This window comes from Aotus nancymaae, unplaced genomic scaffold, assembly GCF_030222135.1.
Source record: "Aotus nancymaae isolate 86718 unplaced genomic scaffold, 86718_ANA_hifiasm-v0.15.2.pri h1tg000030l, whole genome shotgun sequence".
Taxonomy (NCBI): Eukaryota; Metazoa; Chordata; class Mammalia; order Primates; family Aotidae; genus Aotus; species Aotus nancymaae.
Window position 1 is genome coordinate 15,172,395 of NW_026988443.1, and position 23,099 is coordinate 15,195,493.

Consider the following 23,099-nt stretch of genomic DNA (forward strand, 5'->3'; position numbering starts at 1 on the left):
CTCTTTATAAAACCATCAGGTCTTACAAGACTTATTCACTATCATGGGAGCAGCATGGAAAAAACTTGCCCTCGGCTCCCTCCCACAGCAGGTGGGAATTAAAAATGAGATTAGGGTGAGGACACAGCCAAACCATATCACCTTGTATATAGAAAGTTTTAAAAATCCCCTTAGCATGTACAACACTATGAATTAAAAGTATTTCAAAAATCCAACAAATGTTTATGACTTAAATCCAGTTTTAATTATCATGGCTGACATCCTACCTTTGGAGGCTTTGGAAAATGATGACCATGACTTTTTCATAAGTCTACCCGGATGTTTCATAATATATATTTCAGCCTTACACAAACAGTGCAACATGTAGTGTCCTGCCACTGATCTCTCCTTAGCAACTACAGTATCTGGTAATAGAGCTAGGCTTTAGTGGGTTTTCCCAGAAACCTGTCTAAAACATGATTGGGCATGACTTTAAGGGAGCACAAAGCATGAAATGTTTGTTGGTAGCAGCATGGAAAACAATCTATGTCATATTTAGTTTCCTGTTCCTGGAGACTTGAAAACATTTTTTCCATCTTTAAAGAGACACACAATAGCTCACTATAAATTGTTGCAAAAGAAGATGTCAATCTAATGAGACTCAAAGACACTCATTTCTTCTGAATACATGGGAAAAAAAAAGCAATCTATTATTTTGATAGGTAAATATTCCTGTATTTTTTTCTGCCTTCATATTTTTAAGCTCTTAGATAACTCATATAGGCTGATAACTAAAACCATTCCTATGGTATATCTTCTGAGAAGCTGTCAAGCATAAGAACATATATAAAAATCATGAAGATTGTCACTATGAATCTAGTCTGCTTCATCTCTGTTCTTTCCTTTTGGGTAGAAGAAAAGGCTACTTGCTATAAACCATATGTGCTATTATGGCATTTTGCAATAAATAGCTCTATATTCAAAGGTAGATATGCTGTAGTCAATTTTAGAATGAGCTTTAAACATTTAAATGTAGAAGTAAAAAAAATGGAATGTGTTATCTGTTTTTCTGTACTTAAAACAGGTTGGATAATCTTGAAGCATCTGTCAGCCTTCTTAAATAATTTCAAAGCTAGTCTTTGCTTGCAAAGAAAGTGTAGGATGCTGGCTGATTTTAATACCATCACTTAATAGATTTAATATTCATTTTAACTGATAAATAATGAGCCAAAACTATTTAGACATTTATTTGGAATTTCCAGATACAGAATCACTTGATTCATCTAGATGCTTAAAGTGTATCAATTTATCTAATTTTCACACCAAACTGCCCAAGGAAGGTCTTATGATTGTTTGCTAATAAACTCAGCATTTTAATTGAGATTGAGTTTGATTTCAATTAGATATGTAAGATCTGAGTTCAAATATGAGTTCAGTGTCTGTGAGACCTTGGATAAATCGGTCATTTTCACTAAGTGCTTCTCCTCATATTTGACCCTAGGTAATATAACTACCTATTTCGTAGGGTAGATGTGAAGATTAAATGAGATACTATATGTACAATGACTGGAAGATGAATGAGGCTTTGCATGCTTTTATGTTATTCTCCTTCCAATCTCAAAATCTTTGCATTTACTGTTTCCCCAATCTAAAATGTCCCCTATTCCTCCCTACTTTTCATGTGGAAAACCTCTTTTTTTTTTAAATTGTACTTTAGGTTCTGGGGTACATGTGCAGATCATGCAGGATTGTTGCATAGGTACACACATGCAATGTGGTTTGCTGCCTCCATCCCCTTGTCACCTACATCTGGCATTTCTCCCCATGTTAGCCCTCCTCAACCTCCCCACCCCCTGCTGTCCCTCCCTTGGCCCCCAGCAACAGACCCCAGTGTGTGATGCACCCCTCCCTGTGTCCATGTGTTCTCATTGTTCATCACCTGCCTATGAGTGAGAACATGTGGTGTTTGATTTTGTGTTCTTGTGTCAGTTTGTTGAGAATGATGGTTTCCAGGTTCATCCATGTCCCTACAAAGGACACGAACTCATCGTTTTTTATGGCTGCATAGTATTCCATGGTGTATATGTGCCACATTTTCCTTGTCTAGTCTATCATTGGTGGGCATTTGGGTTGGTTCCAGGTCTTTGCTATTGTAAACAGTGCTGCAATGAACATTCATGTGCATGTGTCCTTATAGTAGAATGATTTATAATCCTTTGGATATATACCCAGTAATGGGATTGCTGGGTCAAATGGAATTTCTATTTCTAGGTCCTTGAGGAAGTGCCATCCTGTCTTCCACAATGGTTGAACTAGTTTACATTCCCACCAACAGTGTAAAAGTGTTCTTTTTTCTCCACATCCTCTCCAGCATCTGTTGTCTCCAGATTTTTTAATGATCGCCATTATAACTGGCATGAGGTGGTATCTCAATATTGTTTTGAATTGTATTTCTCTAATGACCGGTGATTATGAACATTTTTTTCATGTTTGTTGGCCTCATATATGTCTTCTTTTGAAAAATGTCTGTTCATATCCTTTGCCCACGTTTGAATGGGTTTGTCTGTTTTTTTTTGTTTGTTTATTTTTGTTTTTGTAAATCTGTTTTAGTTCTTTGTAGATTTTGGATATAAGTCCTTTGTCAGATGGGTAGATTGCAAAATTTTTTGCCCATTCTGTTGGTTGCTGATTCACTCTAATGATTATTTCTTTTGCTGTGCAGAAGCTTTGGAGTTTAATTAGATCCCATTATCTATTTTGGCTTTTGTTGCCAGTGCTTTTTTTGTTTTAGTCATGAAGTCCTTGCCTGTGCCTATATCCTGAATGGTTTGGCTTAGGCTTTCTTCTAGGGTTTTAATGGTATTAGGTCTTATGTTTAAGTCTTTAATCCATCTGGAGTTAATTTTAATGTAAGGTGTCAGGAAGGGGTCCAGTTTCTGCTTTCTGCACACTGCTAGCCAGTTTTCCCAACACCATTTATTAAACAGGAAATCCTTTCCCCATTGCTTGCTTTTGCGCAGTTTGTCAAAGATCAGATGGTTGTAAATGTGTGGCATTGTTTCTGAGGCCTCTGTTCTGTTCCATTGGTCTATATCTCTGTTTTGGTACCAGTACCATGCTGTTTTGATTACTGTAGTATAGTTTGAAGTCAGGTAGCATGATGCCTCTGGCTTTGTTCTTTTTGCTTAGGATTGTCTTGGCTATGTGGGCTCTTTTTTGGTTTCACATGAAGTTTAAGGTGGTTTTTTCCAGTTCTGTGAGGAACGTCACTGGTAGTTTGATGGGGATAGCATTTAATCTATAAATTACTATGGTCTGTATGACCATTTTCACAATATTGATTCTTTGTAACCATGAGCATGGAATGTTTCTCCATCTGTTTGTGTCCTCTTTTATTTCCTTGAGCAGTGGTTTGTAATTCTCCTTGAAGAGATCTTTTATATCCTTTGTTAGTTGTATTCCTAGGTATTTTATTCTTTTTGTAGCAATTGTAAATGGGAGTTCACTTTTTATTTGGCTCTCTGTTTGTCTGTTGTTGGTGTATAGGAATGCTAGTGATTTCTGCACATCGATTTTGTATACTGAGACTTTGCTGAAGTTGCTTATCAGCTTAAGGAGGTTTTGAGCTGAGACAATGGGATCTTCTAAATATAGGATCATGTCATCTGCAAATAGGAACAATTTGACTTCTTCTTTCCCTAATTGAATCCTCTGTATTTCTTTTTCTTGCCAAATTGTTCTGGCTAGAACTTCCAATACTATATTGAATAGGAGTGGTGAGAGAGGACATCTTGTCTAGTGCCAGATTTCAAAGGGAATGCTTCCAGTTTTTGCCCATTCAGTATGATATTGGCTGTAGGTTTGTTGTAAATAGCTTTTATTGTTTTGAGATATGTTCCTTCTATACCTAGCTTATTGAGAGTTTTAAGCATAAAGGGCTGTTGAATTTTGTCAAAGGTTTTCTCTGCATCTATTGAGATAATCATGTAGTTTTTGTCTTTGGTTCTGTTTATGATTATGTTTATAGACTTGTGTATGTTGAACCAGCCTTGCATCCCTGGAATGAAGCCTACTTGTTCGTGATGGATAAGCTTTTTGATGTGCTGTTGCCATTGATTTGTCAGTATTTTATTGAAGATTTTTGCATCTATGTTCATCATGGATATTGGCCTGAAGTTTTCTTTTTTTGTTGAGTCTCTGCCTGGTTTTGGTATCAGGATGACGTTGGTCTCATAAAATGATTTGGGAAGGATTCCCTCTTTTTGGATTTTTTGGAATAGTTTCAGAAGGAATGGTACCAGCTCCTCTTTGTACGTCTGGTAGAATTCAGCTATGAATCTGTCTGGACCTGGAGGTTTTTTTTGGTTGGTAGGCTATTAATTGCTGCCTCAACTTCAGCCCTTGTTATTGGTCTATTCAGGGTTTCAAATTCTTCCTAGTTTAGGCTTGGGATGGTGCAAGTGTCCAGGAATTTATCCATTTCTTCCAGGTTTACTGGTTTATGTGCATAGAGTTGTTTGTAGTAATCTCCGATTGTAATTTGTATTTCTGTGGAATTGGTGGTGATAGCCCGTTTATTGTTTTTTATTGAATCTATTTGATTCTTCTCCCTTTTCTTTTTTATTAATCTGGCTAGTGGTCTGTCTATTTTGCTGATCTTTAAAAAAAAAAAACAGGTCCTGGATTTGTTGATTTTTTTGTAGGGCTTTTTTGTGTCTCTGTCTTCTTCTGTTCTGCTCTGATCTTAGTTATTTCTTATCTTCTTCTAGCCTTTGAGGTTTTTTTTTTATCTTGCTCCTCTAGCTTTTCCAATTTTGATGATAGGGTGTCGATTTTAGATCTTTCCTTACTTGTCATGTGGGCATTTATTATTATAAATTTCCCTCTAGACACTGCTTTATATATGTTCTAGAGATTCTGGTACATTGTGTCTTCATTCTCATTGTTTTCAAAGAACATCTTTATTTCTGCCTTCATTTCATTGTTTATCCAGTTGACATTCAGGAGCCAGTTGTTCAGTTTCCATGAAGCTGTGAGATCCTGAGTTAGTTTCTTAATTCTGAGTTCTAATTTGATTGCCCTGTGGTCTGAGAGACTGTTTGTTATGATTTCCATTCTTTTGCATTTGCTGAGGAGTGATTTACTTCTAATTATATGGTCAGTTTTAGAGTAGGCACAATGTGGTACTGAGAAGAATGTATGTCCTGTGGATATTTCTGTAGATGTCTGAGGTCTGCTTGGTCCAGATCTGAGTTCATGTCCTGGACATCCTTGTTAATTTTCTGTCTCATTGATCTGTGTAATACTGACAGTGGAGTGTTAAAGTCTCCCACTATTATTGTGTGGGAGTCTAAGTCTCTTTGTAGGTCATTAAGAACTTACTTTATGTACCTGGGTGCTCCCGTATTAGGTGCGTATATATTTAGAATAGTTAGCTCTTCTTGATGTATTGATCCTTTTATCATTATGTAATGCCCTTCTTTGTCTCTTTTGATCTTTGTTGGTTTAAAGTCCATTTTATCAGAGACTAGTATTGAAACTCCTGATTTTTTTTGCTCTCCGTTTGCTTGATAGATCTTCCTCCATCCCTTGATTTTGAGCCTATGTGTGTCCTTGCACATGAGATGGTTTTCCTGAATACAGCACACTGATGAGTCTTGACTTTTTATCCAATTTGCCAGTCTGTGTCTTTTGATTGGTGCATTTAGACTGTTTACATTTAAGGTTAATATTTTTATGTGTGAATTTGATCCGGCCATTTTGATGCTAGCTGGATGTTTTGCCTGCTAGTTGATGCATTTTTTTCATTGTGTTGATGGTCTTTACCATTTGGTACGTTTTTGGACTGGCTGGTACTGGTTGTTCCTTTCCTTGTTTAGCACTTCTTTCAGGAGCTCTTGTAAGGCAGGTCTGGTGGTGACAAAATCTCTCAGCAATTGCTTGTCCATTAAGGATTTTCTTTCTCCTTCACTTATGAAGCTAAATTTGGCCAGATATGAAATTCCAGGTTGAAAGTTCTTTTCTTTAAGAACATTGAACGTTGGCTGGGCACGGTGGCTCATGCCTATAATCCTAACACTTTGGAAGGCCAAGGTGGGTGGATCACAAGGTCAAGAGATCTAGACCATCCTGGTCAACATGGTGAAACCCTGTCTCTACTAAAAATACAAAAATTAGCTGGGCATGGTGGCACATGCCTGTAGTCCCAGCTACTTCGGAGGCTGAGGCAGGAGAATTGCTTGAATCCAGGAGGCGGAGGTTGCAGTGAGCTGAGATTGCACCATTGCACTCCAGCCTGGGTAACAAGAGCAAAACTCTGTCTCAAAAAAAGAAAGAAAGAAAAGAATGTTGAATATTGGCCCCCACTCTCTTCTGGCTTGTAGGGTTTCTGCTGAGCTATTGGCTGTGAGTCTGATGGGTAACCCGACTTTTCTCTTTGGCTGCCCTTGGCATTTTTTCCTTCATTCCAACCCTGGTGAATCTGACGATTATGTGCCTTGGGGTTGCTCTTCTTGAGGAATATCTTTGTGCTGTTCTCTGTATTTCCTTTACTTGAATGATGGCCTGGCTTGCTATGTTGGGGAAGTTCTCCTGGATAATATCCTGAAGAGCATTTTCCAGCTTGGATTCATTCTCTCCGTCACATTCAGGTACACCTATCAAATGTAGATTAGGTCTTTTTACATAATCCCATATTTCTTGGAGGCTTTGTTCATTTCTTTTCACTTTTTTTTTTCTCTATTCTTGCCTTCTCATTTTATTTCATTGAGTTGATCTTCAATCTCTGATATCCTTTCTTCTGCTTGGTCAATTTGGCTTTGAAACTTGTATATGCTTCGCCAAGTTCTCGTGCTGTGTTTTTCAGCTCCATCCAGTCATTTATATTCTTCTCTACACTGTTTATTCTAGTTAGCATCTCATCTAATCTTTTTTCCATGTTCTTAGTTTGTTTGCATTGGGTTAGCACATGTTCTTTTAGCTCTGAGAAGTTTGTTATTACCCATCTTCTGAAGCCTGTTTCTGTCAATTCATCAGATTTTTTCTCCATCCATCTTTGATCCCTATCTGGTGAGGAGTTGTGATCTTTTGGAGGGGAAGAGGCATTCTGATTTTTGATGTTTTCATCCTTTTTGCACTGGTTTCTTCCCATGTTAGTGGCTTTATCTACCTGTGGTCTTTGTAGTTCGTGACTTTTGGATGGGGTCTCTGAGTGGACATCCTTTTTGTTGATGATGAAGTTATTTCTTTCTGTTTCTTAGTTTTCCTTCTAATAGTCAGGCCCCTCTGCTGCAGGACTTGCTGGAGGTCTGCTCTAGACCCTGCTTACCTGGGGATCACCCGCAGGGGCTGTAGAACAGTAAGGGTTGCTGCCAGTTTTTTCTTCTGTTATCTTTGTCCCAGAAGGGTACCTGCCAGATGTCCTGAGCTCTCCTTTATAAGGTGTCTCTTTGGGTATACTGGGGTTGGGGAGCTGCTTGAGGAGACAGTCTGTCCCTTATAGGAGCTCAAGTGCTGTGCTGGAGCTCCATTGTTCCATGCAGAGATGCTGGGCAGGTACTTTTAAGTCTGCTGCAGTGGAACTCATAACCACCTTTTTTCCCAGGTGCTCTGTCCTAGGAAGGTCAGCTTTATTTATAAGTTCTTGTCATGCTGCTGCCTTTTTTCATAGATGCCCTGCCCCACACGGAGTAGTCTAGTCACAGTATGTCAGAAGAGGCATTGCTGAGCTGCTGCAGGCTCTGCCCAGCTGCTATGCGAACTGCCTGGGTAGTGGTGGACTGCCTTGGTAGTGGTAGTTGCCCTTTCCCCAATGAGCTGGACCTTCCTGGGTCCAGCTGTGCTTGCTGGGAAATTCTCAATCCAGAGTGTTTTAGATTGCTTGTTTTGTGGGGGTGGTATCTGCTGAGGCAGATTATCTGGCTCCCTGTCTCTGTCCCCTCCCTTTCAGTTGAATAGGCGGCTCTGTCTCCCAGGCATTCCAGGCACCAGTTAAAATGGCCTCCCAGATTTGTGTGAGTTTCTGTGTGCCAACCCAGCACCGACTGAAACCGCTATGCTGAAAACTCATGGCGCTTTTTGGCCTGGGAATCTCCTGGTCTATGGGCGTGAAAATTTGTTTGGACATGTGGTGGTCACTCACCCTCTGCATTGTTCTGGCTGGGAACTGCACTCTGGTTCCTATTTGGCCATCTTGGAACCTCTCCCCGAGGAAACCTCTTTTATTCTAACTGCTTCTGAAATGTCCTGAGCTTCCAGACTATGTCTGCTTCTCATACCATGCACATTCATATCCACCTTGATAGTGTTTCTCATAGGCATTGATCAGACAATCACATGTAATTCATTTAAGTTAAATCAACTATAAATTCTCAGATGATAGGACCTACATCTGTCTATTTTGTTTCCCATTACATCACAGAATTGAATTCAGCAAGTGGCACATGGTGAAGGTATAGCCTCTTCCTTAAGAGGCTTCTCCTCCCCCAAAGACCAACATCCCCTCTGCTAGTTCAACTTTTTATTAATAGAATGGTAGCAGTTATCTAGACAGTAAAGGATTCAGAATTCTAAACAATCCTTGGGTAGAGAGAGTTTGCCCAAATCACAGGTAGCTCTAAAAAGTTAGCTTCTTGGTCCTCAGCTTTAGATTTTGGTATGTTGGGTGGATTTTCTGTTGTTTTGGGAAAGTGGTCAAGTAACTCGTTTTTTGTTTGTTTGTTTTTTGTTTTGTTTTTGTTTTTTTATTCACTGGAATTATGTATTAACTACAAATTAAAACAATTACTAATTTTTTAAGGTTTCTCCAAAACTTCATTTTGTAATTCCAGCCATATCAATGATTGCTATCTACAATCTAGGCTTTTTACATTTAACCTCATGAGCTATCTTGTTGGAGAGAGCGAGCGAGATAAATTATTATCTATCAAATGATTGTATTACTAAGGCATGTATTCCAAGCCATTTCCAAAGAATTGAAAAATTCTTAAAGCATCTAAACAGATGTTTCTAATAAGATGATATGAATAGTTACAGAGTTAACAGAGTAACTGGTCTAATGTTACCCCCAGAGTCTGGATGAACTACTCACTAATCTCAAACCTATCTAATTCCAAAAGCTCTTCACAAGCTCCACAATGGATGACAGTATTAGTTGAAGTTAGTTATTTTTCCATTTTCCATTTTTCTTTTAGCACAGAAAGGACTACTAAGAGAAAGCCTCATATTTCTCAGTCCATGATTATTATTGTGCTCCTAATACGGCGTCTGATAATTAGCTTTTCAATCAGTGTTAGGAATTGAGTATCATTGCTGAATTTGACCAGCAAAATAAAGTCTCTGCTTTTCATCCTGGAGTTTATTTTCTATTGGGGGAGTATGTTTGTATATGTATTATTTTAATTATGAATATGATTTTTTAAAAGAAAAAATAAATATCTGTAAGAGCACATAGAAGGGACCTAACTTGGTGTGAGAGAAGGAATGATTTCCTGGTGATGGAACGTTTAAGATGAACCTCATGCCACTCTCTAAAGAGGGAACTTGGAGAAACTTTTCTCTCCTTCTTTCAAAAATTACAGAGATCTAGGGTGGGAAGGAGTTTGACCTATATGAAATGATCAGATGTGATGCCAATGGGATGAAAGAAAGGAGTATCACAGGAGAAATAGTCATGGGCTGAACCAAACAGTGCCCCCAAGCCTTAATTTTCTCATCTGTAATATGGAGCTAATGATGATTGCCTACGTATGTGATAAAATTGCCAGAAACCAGTGAAACTCTTCATTAAAAGGTATGCATAAAATTTAATTTTATATATAAAATGCTAAACAGCTACATTGTGTAATATATACATAAACATGAGTTATATAATGTGAGACCAATGCATAATACAGCTATGCAAATACAAAATGCATCTATGTGAAGCCCATGCTCTCCATATATAGAATAATGAAACTCAATTTTTTCACTGGGAGAGACCCTGATAAAAGGAAACTTAACATTCATTCCATAACTTACAAGCTGGTACTACAACAAGATTTTTGACCAGGGATTATTTCAGACCAATTTGAACTATTGCATACATACCAATAAGAATGCCAGCATTCATTACTTTTGGAGAGACAGATGGTCTGGACTGAGACAACCAATTAATGTAAAATGTGTTCTTTGTTGGCACTTACCACAAAGGAAGATCTTTTTTTGAAATACCTTCTTCTTAAAATTTATTCTATTTTCAGATGAATGTGTCTTTATGTAGAAAGTAAAAGTACTTAAGGCATCTATGGGCAACAATTTACCTATTTTTTATGACATATATAGAAAAACCTAATTCATATAAGTTATTGCTTTTTTTAATTTTAAAGAATGTAAAATTAGATATTCACTTGAAATATTCCGATGTTCCATTAATCATATTTTTCATCTGGTAGCAAAATATAAGGAAATTGCTTTTCCAGAGGTTTTTCAATGAGGTCATTTCCTGTCTTCTTAAGAGACTTGCATTAAATTGTGTAGATGTCAGTGGATGTAAACATTACTCTGAATTGTTTGCAGAAAAAAGAAAACACAAGGATGCACTTTATTTGTGATACATATCCTTTAGGTCCTGGCTGTTTAGTCAAAGCACAGGAAACATTTTTATACATGAAAATGTTCTAAAGAGATATTTGCCAAATGTTCTATTATTCAAGAGTTATTGATGCTCAAGTTCACACAGACCGTGTCACTTTACCCCTTTCCCAGGTCAAAGCCCATGCAAAGAAAAACATGTCTGCCTGGAATGATAAATGATGGATAGGAGGTAGAGTTAGGGCATTATTTTGGTATCATGTATTGTACATTAGACCATGAAAGCTAGAGTTCAGAGATCATACATTGCGTTCTGAGCCAAGTGAAATGAAAAACAAATATTTTGAAATGTGGAAAACAAATACAACCACTTATTTTCATACAGCTTATCAATTTTCAAATCTTTTGTTTTCTGTATATTTCATAATATACAGAATATATTAGTGAAGAAGTCCTTGTGTATTATTTGCAAATAAAATGCATAAATTGGTGATACATGCTTACCAATTTTACTGATGAGTACCTGCTAAAAATGTTTAGATTATTACTCATCTAGACAATGATGAACCAATCAATTACATTAAACCTGAGATATTACTTCCAGAAAATTAATAAAAAAAGAGGCAAGAGAAGAGGAAAGGAAAGATGAGGAAGAATAATCACAATGCATATCACATATAAATATGTGCACATAGGTTAATAAAATTGTCATGTATACAGAAATAATTCAATCAATGGACTTTTAGCATATGAACTTCATATACTTGAACAAAGGTACTCTTTAAAGCAAGACCAAGTCAGCTTGGTTTTACCCCTAGAAGTGACATGGGCACTTGTTAAAAGTCATCTATGCCTCTGGTTTCATTGCTTTGTGACCTATTATGATTTTGTTTCTGCAGGATTTTATAGTTGTTAATGTGCAATACTAGAATATTATGTCTCAGAAATACAAGAGAGGTGATAATGTAAAAAGTGCTAATAAGAGTAGCATCGAATTATTACAGAAGTAGAATAGAAATGTAGGTGGTTAATGCAATAATTAACTCAAAATAGTGTTATTAATTTTATCTATGATTATGGAACAAATTTCTTAACAGAAGAACAATTGATGGAGGAAAAGAAATTTGTACAGAATATAAATAGTTCTATGCTTAAATTGCAAAAAAAAAAAATGAAATAGTATTTCTGGGAAGTAGAATTTTTTTCTTTTCATTTTCTGATTTCTGAAATTATCATTGTATACATATTTATGGACAACATAAAAAAACAGGGTGCATTCAGAGCATGCAGTTTCTAAGAAAATATACATGTCATGACCAGAACATGAAATTATAATTCAAATGAAAACCAATCTGTCTGATTCCAATTCCTGGCACTAACAAGCTGTTAGACATGAAGAAACTACTTAAACTCTCTGGTCCATTATCCACTATATGAGAATAATAAGACCCAGTTAAGAGTACTTCAAATGACTTATGTAGAGTCCCTATCTTGTGGCATAAGGGAGTTTTGAACAAATAAAAACTTTTATTGAAAAAATGTCTTCTAATCTCTATTCATAACAATCAATCACCATAATAAACATATTAGGCAGAGAGATATTTCACAATGTCTCACAGTTAATAAGGCACAGAATTATTGTTACCTCTTTTGCCTTCTTTTCACTTATTCCATTAATTTTAATAGGAAATGCAGAAGAAACTCTTTTATAAGGGAAAAAGAGAGCAGTTATTATGCATTTGTTTATTCCTTTAATTTTTTAAAGAATTTTTGTGGGCACATAGTAGGTGTATATATTTGTAGGATACATGACATATTTTGATACAGGCATACCATGCTTAATAATCACAACACAATCCAATTACATTATTTTAATTATTTTTAAATATACAATAAATTATTGGTTACTGTAATTATCCTGTTGTGCTATGAAACACTGGATTTTATTCATTCTATGTAACTATATTTTTGTACCATTAACTATACCTATTCCCCTCCCCCAACCCAATACAATCCCCAGCAGTGAGAAAAAAAAAAAAAATCTTTGCCCAGTCTAATGTCCTGGAGAGACTGATTCCCCAATGTTTTATTTTAGTAATTTCATAGTTTTTGTTCTTAGATTTGAGTTTTAATCAATTTTGAAATTTTTTTTTTTTTTTTGAAAAGGAGTCTCGGTTTGCCGTCCAGCTGGAAGTGCAGTGGTAGAATCTCAGCTTACTGCAACCTCTGCTTCCAGGGTTCAGGCGCTTCTCTTGCCTCAGCCCCCTGAGTAGCTGGATTACAGGCACTCTCCACCACGCCTGGCTAATTTTTGTATTTTTAGTAGATATGGGGTTTTACCATGTTGGCCAGGCTGATCTCAAAGCCTTGACCTTAGGCGATCCACACTCCTTGGCCTCCCAAAGTGCTAGGATTACAGGTGTGAGCCACTGGCCCTACCAATTTGATTTCTTATATGGCTAGAGATAGGAGTCCAATTTCATTTTTCTGCATATTAATATCCAATTTTCTCAGCACCATTTCTTGAAGAGACTGTCCTTTCTCCAATGTATGATCTTGGCACATGATATGGTTTTCCTGTGTCCCCACTCAAATCTTATCTTGACCTGTAGTTCCTGTAATCTCCATGTATGGTGGGAGGGAGATGGTACGAGGTAATTGAATCATGGGGTTTCTCCCATGCTATTCTAGTGATAGTGGGCAAGTTCTCATGAGATCTTATGGTAAAATAAGGGTCTAACCTCTTCACTTGGCTCTCATTCTTCTCCTTCCCACCACTATATAAAGATGGATGTGTTCATTTGCCCTTCCAATGATTATAATTTCTTGAGGCCTCCCCAGACCTAGGAAACTGTGAGTTCATTAAATCTCTTTCCTTTATAATATACCCAGTCTTGGTCAGTTCTTTATAGCAGTCTGAGAATGGACTAACACAGCACCCCTAACTGGGAAAAAAAAACACTTTAAACTTCATATGATACTAAAAGAGAGCCCACATAGCTAAGACAATTCTAAACAAAAAGAACAAAGCTGGAGGCATCATGCTACCTGACTTCAAACTATGCTACAAGTCTACAATAATCAAAACAGCATGGTACTGGTACCAAAACAGAAATATAGACCAGTGGAACAGAACAGAGGCCTCAGAAGCAACACCACACATCTATGACCATCTGATTTTTGACAAACCAGACAAAAACAAGCATTGGGGAAAGGATTCCATGTTTAATAAATGGTGTTGGGAAAACTGGCTAGCCATGTGCAGAAAGCTAAAACTGGACCCCTTCCTGACACCTGACACTAAAGTTAACTCCAGATGGATTAAAGATTTAAACATAAGACCTAACACCATAAAAACCCTAGACGAAAACCTAGGGAATACCATTCAGAATGTAGCCATAGGAAAGGACTTCATGACTAAAACACCAAAAGCAATGGCAACAAAAGCCAAAATAGACAAAAGGGATCTAATTAAACTTAACAGTTTCTGCATAGCAAAAGAAACAACCATTAGAGTGAACCAACAGAATGGAAAAAAATATTTGCAATCTACCCATCTGACAAAGGGCTAATATCCAGAATCTACAAAGAAGTGAAACAGATTTACAAGAAACAAACAAACGCATTCAAAAGTGGACAAAGGAGATGAACAGACACTTTCCAAAAGAAGACTTTTATGAGGCCAACAAACGTATGAAAAAACGCTCATCATCACTGGTCATTAAAGAAATGCAAATCAAAACCATGTTGAGATACCATCTCATGCCAGTTAGAATGGCAATCATTAAAGTATATGGAGGCAAGAGATGCTGGAAAGGATGTGGAGAAAAAGGAACACTTTTACACTGTTGTTTGGAGTGTAAATTAGTTCAACCATTATGGAAGACAGTGTGGCAATTCCTCAAGGACCTAGAAATAGAAACACCATTTGACCCAGCAATCCCATTACTTGGTATATAACTAAAGGATTATAAATCGTTCTATTATAAAGATACATGCATAGACTGCACAAAGAAAATGTGGGACATATACACTATGGAATACTATGCAGCCATAAAAAATGATGAGTTTGTGTCCTTTGTAGGGACATGGATGAATCTGGAAACCATCATTCTCAGCAAACTGACACAAGAACAGAAAACCAAACACAGCATGTTCTTACTCATAGGTGGGTGTTGAACAATGTGAACACATGGGCACAGAGAGGGGAACATCACACACTGGGGTATGTTGGTGGGTGTGAGGCTAGGGGAGGGACAGCAGGGGGTGGGGAGGTTGGGGAGGGATAACACTGGAAGAAATGCCTGATGTAGGTGATGGGGGGATGGAGACAGCAAACCACCGTGGCATGTGGGTACCTATGTGACAATCCTGCACGATCTGCACATGTACCCCAGAACTTAAAGTATAATAAAAAAAAAAATTTTAAATGAGTTCGCTGTAAATGTACAGATTGGTTTCTGGGTTGTCTGTTCTGTTCCACTGGCCATGTGTCTGTTTGTATGTCAGTAACATAGTATTTTGGTTACTATAGCTTCATAGTGTGATTTGAAGTCAGGTAACGTGATTCCTCCAGTTTTATTCTTTTTCCTTAGCACAGTTTTGGCTATTGTGGGTCTATTCTCATTTCAGAATATAAACTTAAAGGATTTTTTAACTTTATGTTTAAACTTTAGGATTGTTTTCTCTTTCTGTGAAGAATGTCATTGCTTTGGGTAGTATGAACATTTTAATAATATTGACTCTTCCAATCCATAAACATGGAACATCTTTCCATTTTCAGTGTCCAGTTCAATTTCTTTCACCACTGTTTTATAGCTTTCATTTCAGAGTTCTTTTATTTCTTTGGTTAAATTTATTCCTAGGTATTTAATTTTATTTTTAACTATTATAAATGGAATCAATTTCCTGGTTTCTTTTTCAGAGTTTGCTTTGAGCATTCAGAAATGCTACTGATTTTTGTATGTTGATTTTGTATCCTGCAAGTTTACTGAATTTATTAGTTTTAATAACTTTTTGGTTGTGTCTTTAGGTCTTTCCAAATATAAGATCTTATCATCTGCATGCAAGGAAAATTTGACTTTTTCCTTTCCAATTTGGATGTCTTTCATTTATTTCTCTTGTCTGATTGTTCTAGTTAGGACTTCCAACACTATGTTGAATAACAGTGGTGAAAGTGGGAGTCTTTGTCATGTTCTGGATCTTAGAGAAAAGGCTTTTAGTTTTGCCTCATTCAGTATGATACCAGCCATGGGTCTACTCTGTGTAGCTTTTATTGTGTTGAGGTATGTTCCTTTTGTACCCAGTTTTTCAAGGTTTTATTCTCACTATGAAGAGATGTTTAATTTTATCAAAGGCTTTGTGAGCATCAATTGATATGATTATATGGTTTTGGTTCTCCATTCTGTCTATATGTGTCACCCTGATTGTGTATGTTGAACAGTCCTTGCATCCTCTGAGGTAAATCCCACTTGGTCATGATAAATGACCTTTTTAATGTGGTGTTGCATTTGGTTTGCTAGTATTTTGTTGAGGAATTTTGCATCAATGTTTATCAGGGATATTGGCCTATAGTTTTATTTTTTTTGATGTGTCTTTGTCTAATGTTGGTATCAGGGTAATACTGGCCTCACAGAATGAATTTAGAAGGATTCCCTTCTCCTCTATTTTTTGAAATAATTTGGGTAGGACTGGTAATTGTTTTCCTTTAAATGTTTGGTAAAATTCAACAGTGAAGCCATCAGGTCCCAGCATTTTCTTTACTGGGAAGCTTCTTGTTATGGCTTTGATCTTGTTAATTGTTGTTGATTTGCTCAGTTTTTATATTTCTTTATAACTCAATTTTGGTTGGTTGTATGTGTCTAAAAATGTACCCATTTCTTTTAGTTTTCCAATTTGTAGGCATATAGTTACTCACTCTAATGATTCTTTGAATTTCTGCAGTATTGATTGTAATGTCTCCTTTTTCATATCTAATTTTACTCATTTGGTCTTCTCTTTTTTTGTCTTGGTCTGGCTAAAAGTTTGTCAATTTCATCTTTTCAAAAACAGTTGTTAATTTTGTTGATCTTTTGTATTATTTTCTTCATTTCACTTTCATTTGTTTCTGCTATAATCTTTATAATCACTTTTTTCTACCAATTCTGGGTTTTGTTTGCTTTTGTTTTTCTATTTCTTTAAGATTCATTATTAGGTTGTTTATTTGCAATTTTTCCCACCTATTTGATATAGGTTCTTAAAGCTATGAACTTTCCTCTTAGCACTGCTTTTGCTATATCCCGTATGTTTTGTTTCCAATGTTGTGTTTCCATTATCATTTGTTTCAAGACAATTTTCAACTTCATTGTTAATTTCTTCATTTGCTCACTGGTCATTGAGGAACATCTTGTTTAATTTGCATATATTTGTATAGTTTCAAAAATTCCTTTCATTATTGATTTCTAGTTTTATTCCATCATGATCAGTGAAGATACTTCATGTAATTTCAATTTGTTAAAAGTTTTTAGGACTTTTTTTGTGGCCTAACATATGTTCTATCATTGAGAATGATCCATGTGCTGAGAAGAGTATTCAGCAGTCATTGGATGAAATGTTCTTTAAATATCTACTGTTATTTATTTGGTCTATGGTGCAGATTAAGTCTAATGTTTCTTTTTTGACTTTCTGTCTGGAAGATCTGTCTAATGCTTAAAGTGAGCTGTTGAAGTCTCTAGCTATTATTGTATTGGAGTCTGTATTAGTCAGGGTTCTCTTAGATGGAAAGAACTAATAGGACATATTTATATAAAGGGGAGTTTATTAAGTATTAACTTACATAATCACAATGTCCCACAATGGGCTGTCTGCAAGCTAAGAAGCAAGGCTAGCCAGTCTGAATACCAAAACTGAAGAACTTGGAGTCTGATGTTTGAGGGTAGGAAGCATCCAGCATGAGAGAAAGATGTAGGCTGAGAGACTAGGCTGGTCTCATCTTTTCATTTTTTTCTGCCTGCTTTATATTCACTGGAGGCTGATTAGATAGTACCCACCTGATTAAGGGTGGGTCTGCCTTCCCCAGCCCATTGTCTCAAATGTTAATTTCCTTTGGCAACACCCTCATATATATACCCAGGATCAATATTGCATCCTTCAATCCAATCAAGTTGACACTCAGTATTGACCATCACAGGATCTGTCTCTCTCCTTAGCCGTAATAATATTTGCTTTACATATCTTGGGTCCTTCTTTGTTAGGTGCATATATGTTTGTAATTGTTATATACATATACTCTTGCTGCATTGACCCCTTTATCATTATATAATGACCTTCTTTGTCTTTTTTTATAGTTTTTGTCTTGAAATCAATTTGTCTGATATAAGTATAGTACTCCTGCTCCTTTTTGGTTTCCGTTAGCATGAATAACCTTTTTATCATCCCTTCATTCTCTTTTCTTTCTTTCTTTCTGTTTTTCTTTTTCTTTTTCTTTTTTTTTTTTTTTTTGAGATAGAGTCTTGCACTGTCACCCAGGCATTAGTGCAGTGGAACAATCTTGGCTTACTGCAATCTCTGCCTCCTGGGTTCAAGCAATTATCCTACCTCAGCCTCCCAAGTAGCTGGGACTACAGGCATGTGCCACCACACCCAGCTAATTTTTTTTACATTTTTAGTAGAGACAGGATTTCACCATGTTGACCAGGATGGTCTGGATCTCCTGACCTCGTGATCTGCCCTCCTCAGCCTACCAAAGTGCTGGGATTACAGGTGTGAGACACTGCGCCTGGTTCATCCCTTTATTTTCAATCTATAAATGTCTTTGTAAGTGAAGTGTGTTTTTTGTAGGCAACAGATCCTAGGTCTTGTTTTTTGTTTTGGTTTTGTTGTTTGTTTAATCCATTAAGTCACTGTATATTTTTTGATTTGAGCGTTTAATCCATTTACATTCAATGTTATTATTGATAAGTAAGGACTTACTCCTGCCACTTTGTTGTCTTCTTACCTTCTTTCCTTCCTTCCTGTCTTCCTGTTAGTGAAAGTGATTTTCTCTGATGGTCTGTTTTAATTTCTTGTTGTATGTCTTTTGATTTGAGGTTACATGAGGCTTGCAAATGATGTCTGATAACCCATTTTAGACTGATCACAACTTAACTGTCATTGCATAAACACACTGACAAGCAAAGAGAAACTAATAAAATGTCTACGCTTTGACTTTGTCCCGCTTGCTTTTTAACATTTTATTTCTATTTATATCTTATTTTACTGTCTGTATCTTGAAAAGAATTGTGGCAATTATTTTTATTTAGTTTATCTTTTAGTCTCTCTACTCAAGATGTCAGTAGTTTATACACCACAGTGACAGTGTTATAATATTATGTGTTTTTCTGTACACCTACTATCACCAGTGAGTTTTGTACCTTCAGAAGATTCATTATTGCTCATTAACATCCTTTTGTTTCAGACTGAAAAACTCCCTTGAATATTTCTTGGTAGGACTGGTCTGGTATTGATTAAATTTGTCAGCTTGTATTTGTCTGGGAAAGTGTTAATGTTCTCTTTAAATTTGAAAGATATTTTCACTAGATATACTACTCTAGTATAAAAGTTTTTTAGTTTTTTTCCCCCCTCCTTCAGTACTTTAAATATGTCATACCTCTCTTCTGACCTGGAAAATTTCCATTGAGAAGTCTGCTGCCACATGTTTTCGTGCTCCATTTTATGTTATTTGTTTCTTTTCTCCTGATGCTTTTAGAATTTTTTTCTTTATCCTTATCTTTGGGAATTTGATTATTACATGTCTTGAGCCACTCTTTCTTATGTTAAATCTGTTTGGAGTTATATAACCTTTTTTTACTTGAGTGTTGATATCATTCTCTGTGTTTGGGAAGTTATTTGATATCCCCTTGGTGAATTTTCTATATCATTGTCTCTCTCTACCACCTCTTTAAGGCCAGTGATTCTTAGATTTGCCTTCTTGAGATTATTTTCTAGATGTTCTAGACATGTTAATTCTTTTTCCTGTTGCTTCCTCTGACTATGCATTTTCAAATAACCTGTCTTCAACTTCACAAATTCTTTATTTGCCTTGGTAAATTCTCTGTTAAGAGACTCTAATGCATTCTTCAGTATGTCAATTACATTTTTCAACTCCAGAATTTCTTGATTTTTTTAAAAAGTATTTCAATCTCTTTGTTAAATTTATATAATAGGATTTTAAATTCCCTCTCTGTGATATCTTGAAGTTTGTTGAGTTTTATTCAAACTGCTGTTTTAAATTCTTTGTCTGAAAGGTCACGTACCTCTATCTCTCCATGATTGGTCACTGGTGCTCTATTTAGTTCAGTTGGTGAGGTCATGTTTTCCTGGATGGTCTTGATGTTTGTGGATGTTCATCAGTGTTTGGACAGTGAAAAGTTAGGTATTTATTATAGTCTTTGCAAGCGGGGCCTGTTTGTACCTATCTTTTTTGAGAAGGCTTTCCAGATATTTGAAGGGACTGGAGTATTGTAAAGTGGTGTTTCGTCACTGCAGTTATATCTGCCTGAGGGGTACCCCAAGCCCAGTAAAAATGTGACTCTTGCCTTACTGGTCATAGATAAGATCCTAAAGAATTCTCTGACTTACCAAGCAGAGACTCTTGTTTTCTTCCTTTAATTTCTCCCAAATTTTGAAGTCCCCTTCTCTGTGCTGAGCTGCCTGGAGCTGGGGGTGGGGTGAAGCGAGCACCCCTCTCACCACCACCACTGAAATCCACGTCAGATCTGAAGCCAGCACAGCACTGGGTCTCACCTAAGACTGTGGTAACCACTGCCTGGCTACTGCCTGAATTTGCTCAAGGCTGTAGGACTTTACAGTCCTCAGGTTGTGAAACCAACCTTTCCTTCAGATCAGTGAGTTTCTCCAAGTTTTAGTTGAGTCCAGAGATGCCATCTGGGAGCCAGGCCCTAGAGTTGGAAACCTTAGGAATCTACCTAAGACTTCTATTCTACTACAACTTCTATTCTACAACTGAGCTGAAACACAAACCACAAGACGAAGTTTTTCCCATTCTTCGCTACCCTTTCCACAAGTAGAGGAGTCTATCCCTATGGCCACCACTGCCCTAGACTCACAGTGAATACTGCCTGACTGCTACCAATGTTCACTCAAGGCTCAAAGGATCTTTACTAAACTTTCAGTGAATTCTGCCAGGTCTAAGTCTCTCCATTTAGACCAGTGGGATCCCTTCTGGCCCACAGAATGTCCAGAAATGCTATCCAAGAACCAAGTCCTAGAATTTGTGACTTCAAGACCCTGCTTGGTATTCTACTCCACTGTGGCCAAGCTTGTACCTAAGCTGCAAGAGTTCCCTTTATTCCTTCCTCTTTTTTTTCAAACAGGAGTCATACCTTATAGCCACGATAGTTGGGAATGTACTGGGTCACACCTGAAGCCAGTAAGTCTCTGAAGTTCACCAAAGCCCACGGTGAATACAATATGGGGACCACTGCTCACTATTCAGGACTCAAGGACTCTTTAGTCAGCAGTTGTTGAATCTTGCCAAGACTGGGTCCTTCCCTTCATGGCAGTGGATTTCCTTTTGACCATAAGTGTGTCTAGAAATATCATCCTAAACCAAGGTCCTGGAATGTGGGTCATACAACTCTGCCCAGTGTACTATTCTATCATGTCTGAACTGATATTTAAGTTACAAGACAAAGTTCTCTTTACTCTTCCCTCTCCTCTTCCCATGCAGTAGGAAGGAATCTCTTCTGGAGCTGTAAGCTGCACCACCTGGGGATAGGGGAGATGTGGCACAAGCACTCTCTTGGCTACCTCAGCTGGTGTCTTATTGTCACATGCCTCCCAAAGTTCACTGGCTCCGAGCCCAGCACAGCAACAGTAATTGCCCAGGAATTACATTACTTGTGGCCTAGACTATTTTTGAGGTTTATTTAGAACCCCAGAGCACTTTAGCTCGCAGTTGCGAGGCCTACCAGAACTCAGGTTCTGACATGAGTGATTCCCCTCTGGCTAGGGACAGTCTGTATGCTCTCTGCATGGGCACTGGCTGATTTCTGTCTGATGTTGCTTTCCACTGTGACAGGTCAGCACTGAGTTCAAGTGCAAAGTCCCATAGTCACTGTGCTCTCCTTCTCCCAAGTGCACAGATTCTCTCTCCATGCCATGTAGCTGCTGCCTGGGGAGAGACAAGTAGTGGCATATGCAATTTAAGACCCTTTTCAGTGCCTCTTTCAGTGATATGAAGTTAAAACAAGGTACTGTGAAGATTCACTTGATTTTTGGTTTTTATGAAAGTGCTTTTTAGTTGTTCAATTTGGTGTTCCTACAGGGAGGACAATCAGTGGAGGCTTCTACTCAGTTATCTTGTCCTGCCACCAGTCTCCATTTGCTTATTCTTATATCATGACTGACTAAATTCTAATCATTTTATCTGGCTTTTAAGTGATAGCGTTTAGCCACAGCATATTGAACTTTTAAGGAAGCATTGATATGTTCTTTTCTTCATTTTCATTAAAATGACTTTTGTAATGGTCAACTAAAAATGTAGGTACATATTAAGAGTGTATATAAGCTGTTAGTTATGGCTTTTATAGATGAGCAAGGATGTCCAGAAAGCACAGTGAATGAAAAGTTGATTTTTCAGTCATCACTAGATTCCACGAATGTGCCTAAGTTAAGAAAAACAGGAATTAACCTAATTTTAAAGTGTGCAGAATAAGGTGTATTTGGGAGAATCTTATGCATTTTGATTATAGTTAGATAAAGATGTTTGGAGAGCAGGCCAGATCAATAATCTATCCCAGTTCTGGCAGTAAACTGGAGCTAGAATGAAGGCAGTACCTCAGATAATTCCTTAAAATTTCTTAATTTATTTCTCATTTTATCATGATACTGTTTATTTTGATTTATTTGGGATAAAAATATTTTTGTTGTTTTTCTATACAATGAAATAAATATTTACTGAATAAGAAAGTTAGTAAGTGTCCTAGCATTGACTCTATGTACTGAATGTGGAGTGTTTTATATGAGCTTGTGTAGGTATGTGTTTCTCCTTCCTGAAAACAATATGGATGTGTCAAAGGTGTCATTTCCATATTGTTGATTAAAGGTGTCAAGATATGTTTACTGGCTGGGGGTGAGGGCAGCATACAAAGATAACTCTATACACATTTATTCATTTCTCCAATGCTCTGTTGCTTAAAAGTTCATATACAGACAGAGGTTACGTATATACTTTCAGGATTATGCTTCAAAGTATTCAAATAAAAAGACTACTTGTGTATATTCTAAGGTTAGATTCTATAAGAGAAAGGGTTGGTAAAGGCATTAGTACCATAAGACAGAGTCTCAAATGCATGGTTTTGTGAGAGATATAAAGGTTATCTGCAGGTGATGTGTCTCTAAACAAAGAGGTAGCTAATCAGCAGCCCTTTAATCCACATTAAGGAGTAGTCTTTTCTCTTTTCTCTTACCAATACCTACCCCTCCAATTTTCCTATGTGCTTCTTCTCTTCTCGAGACAAAAGTAATTATCTAAATGGGGCTGAAGAAAACAGGTTAGTGTCAGAAGATTC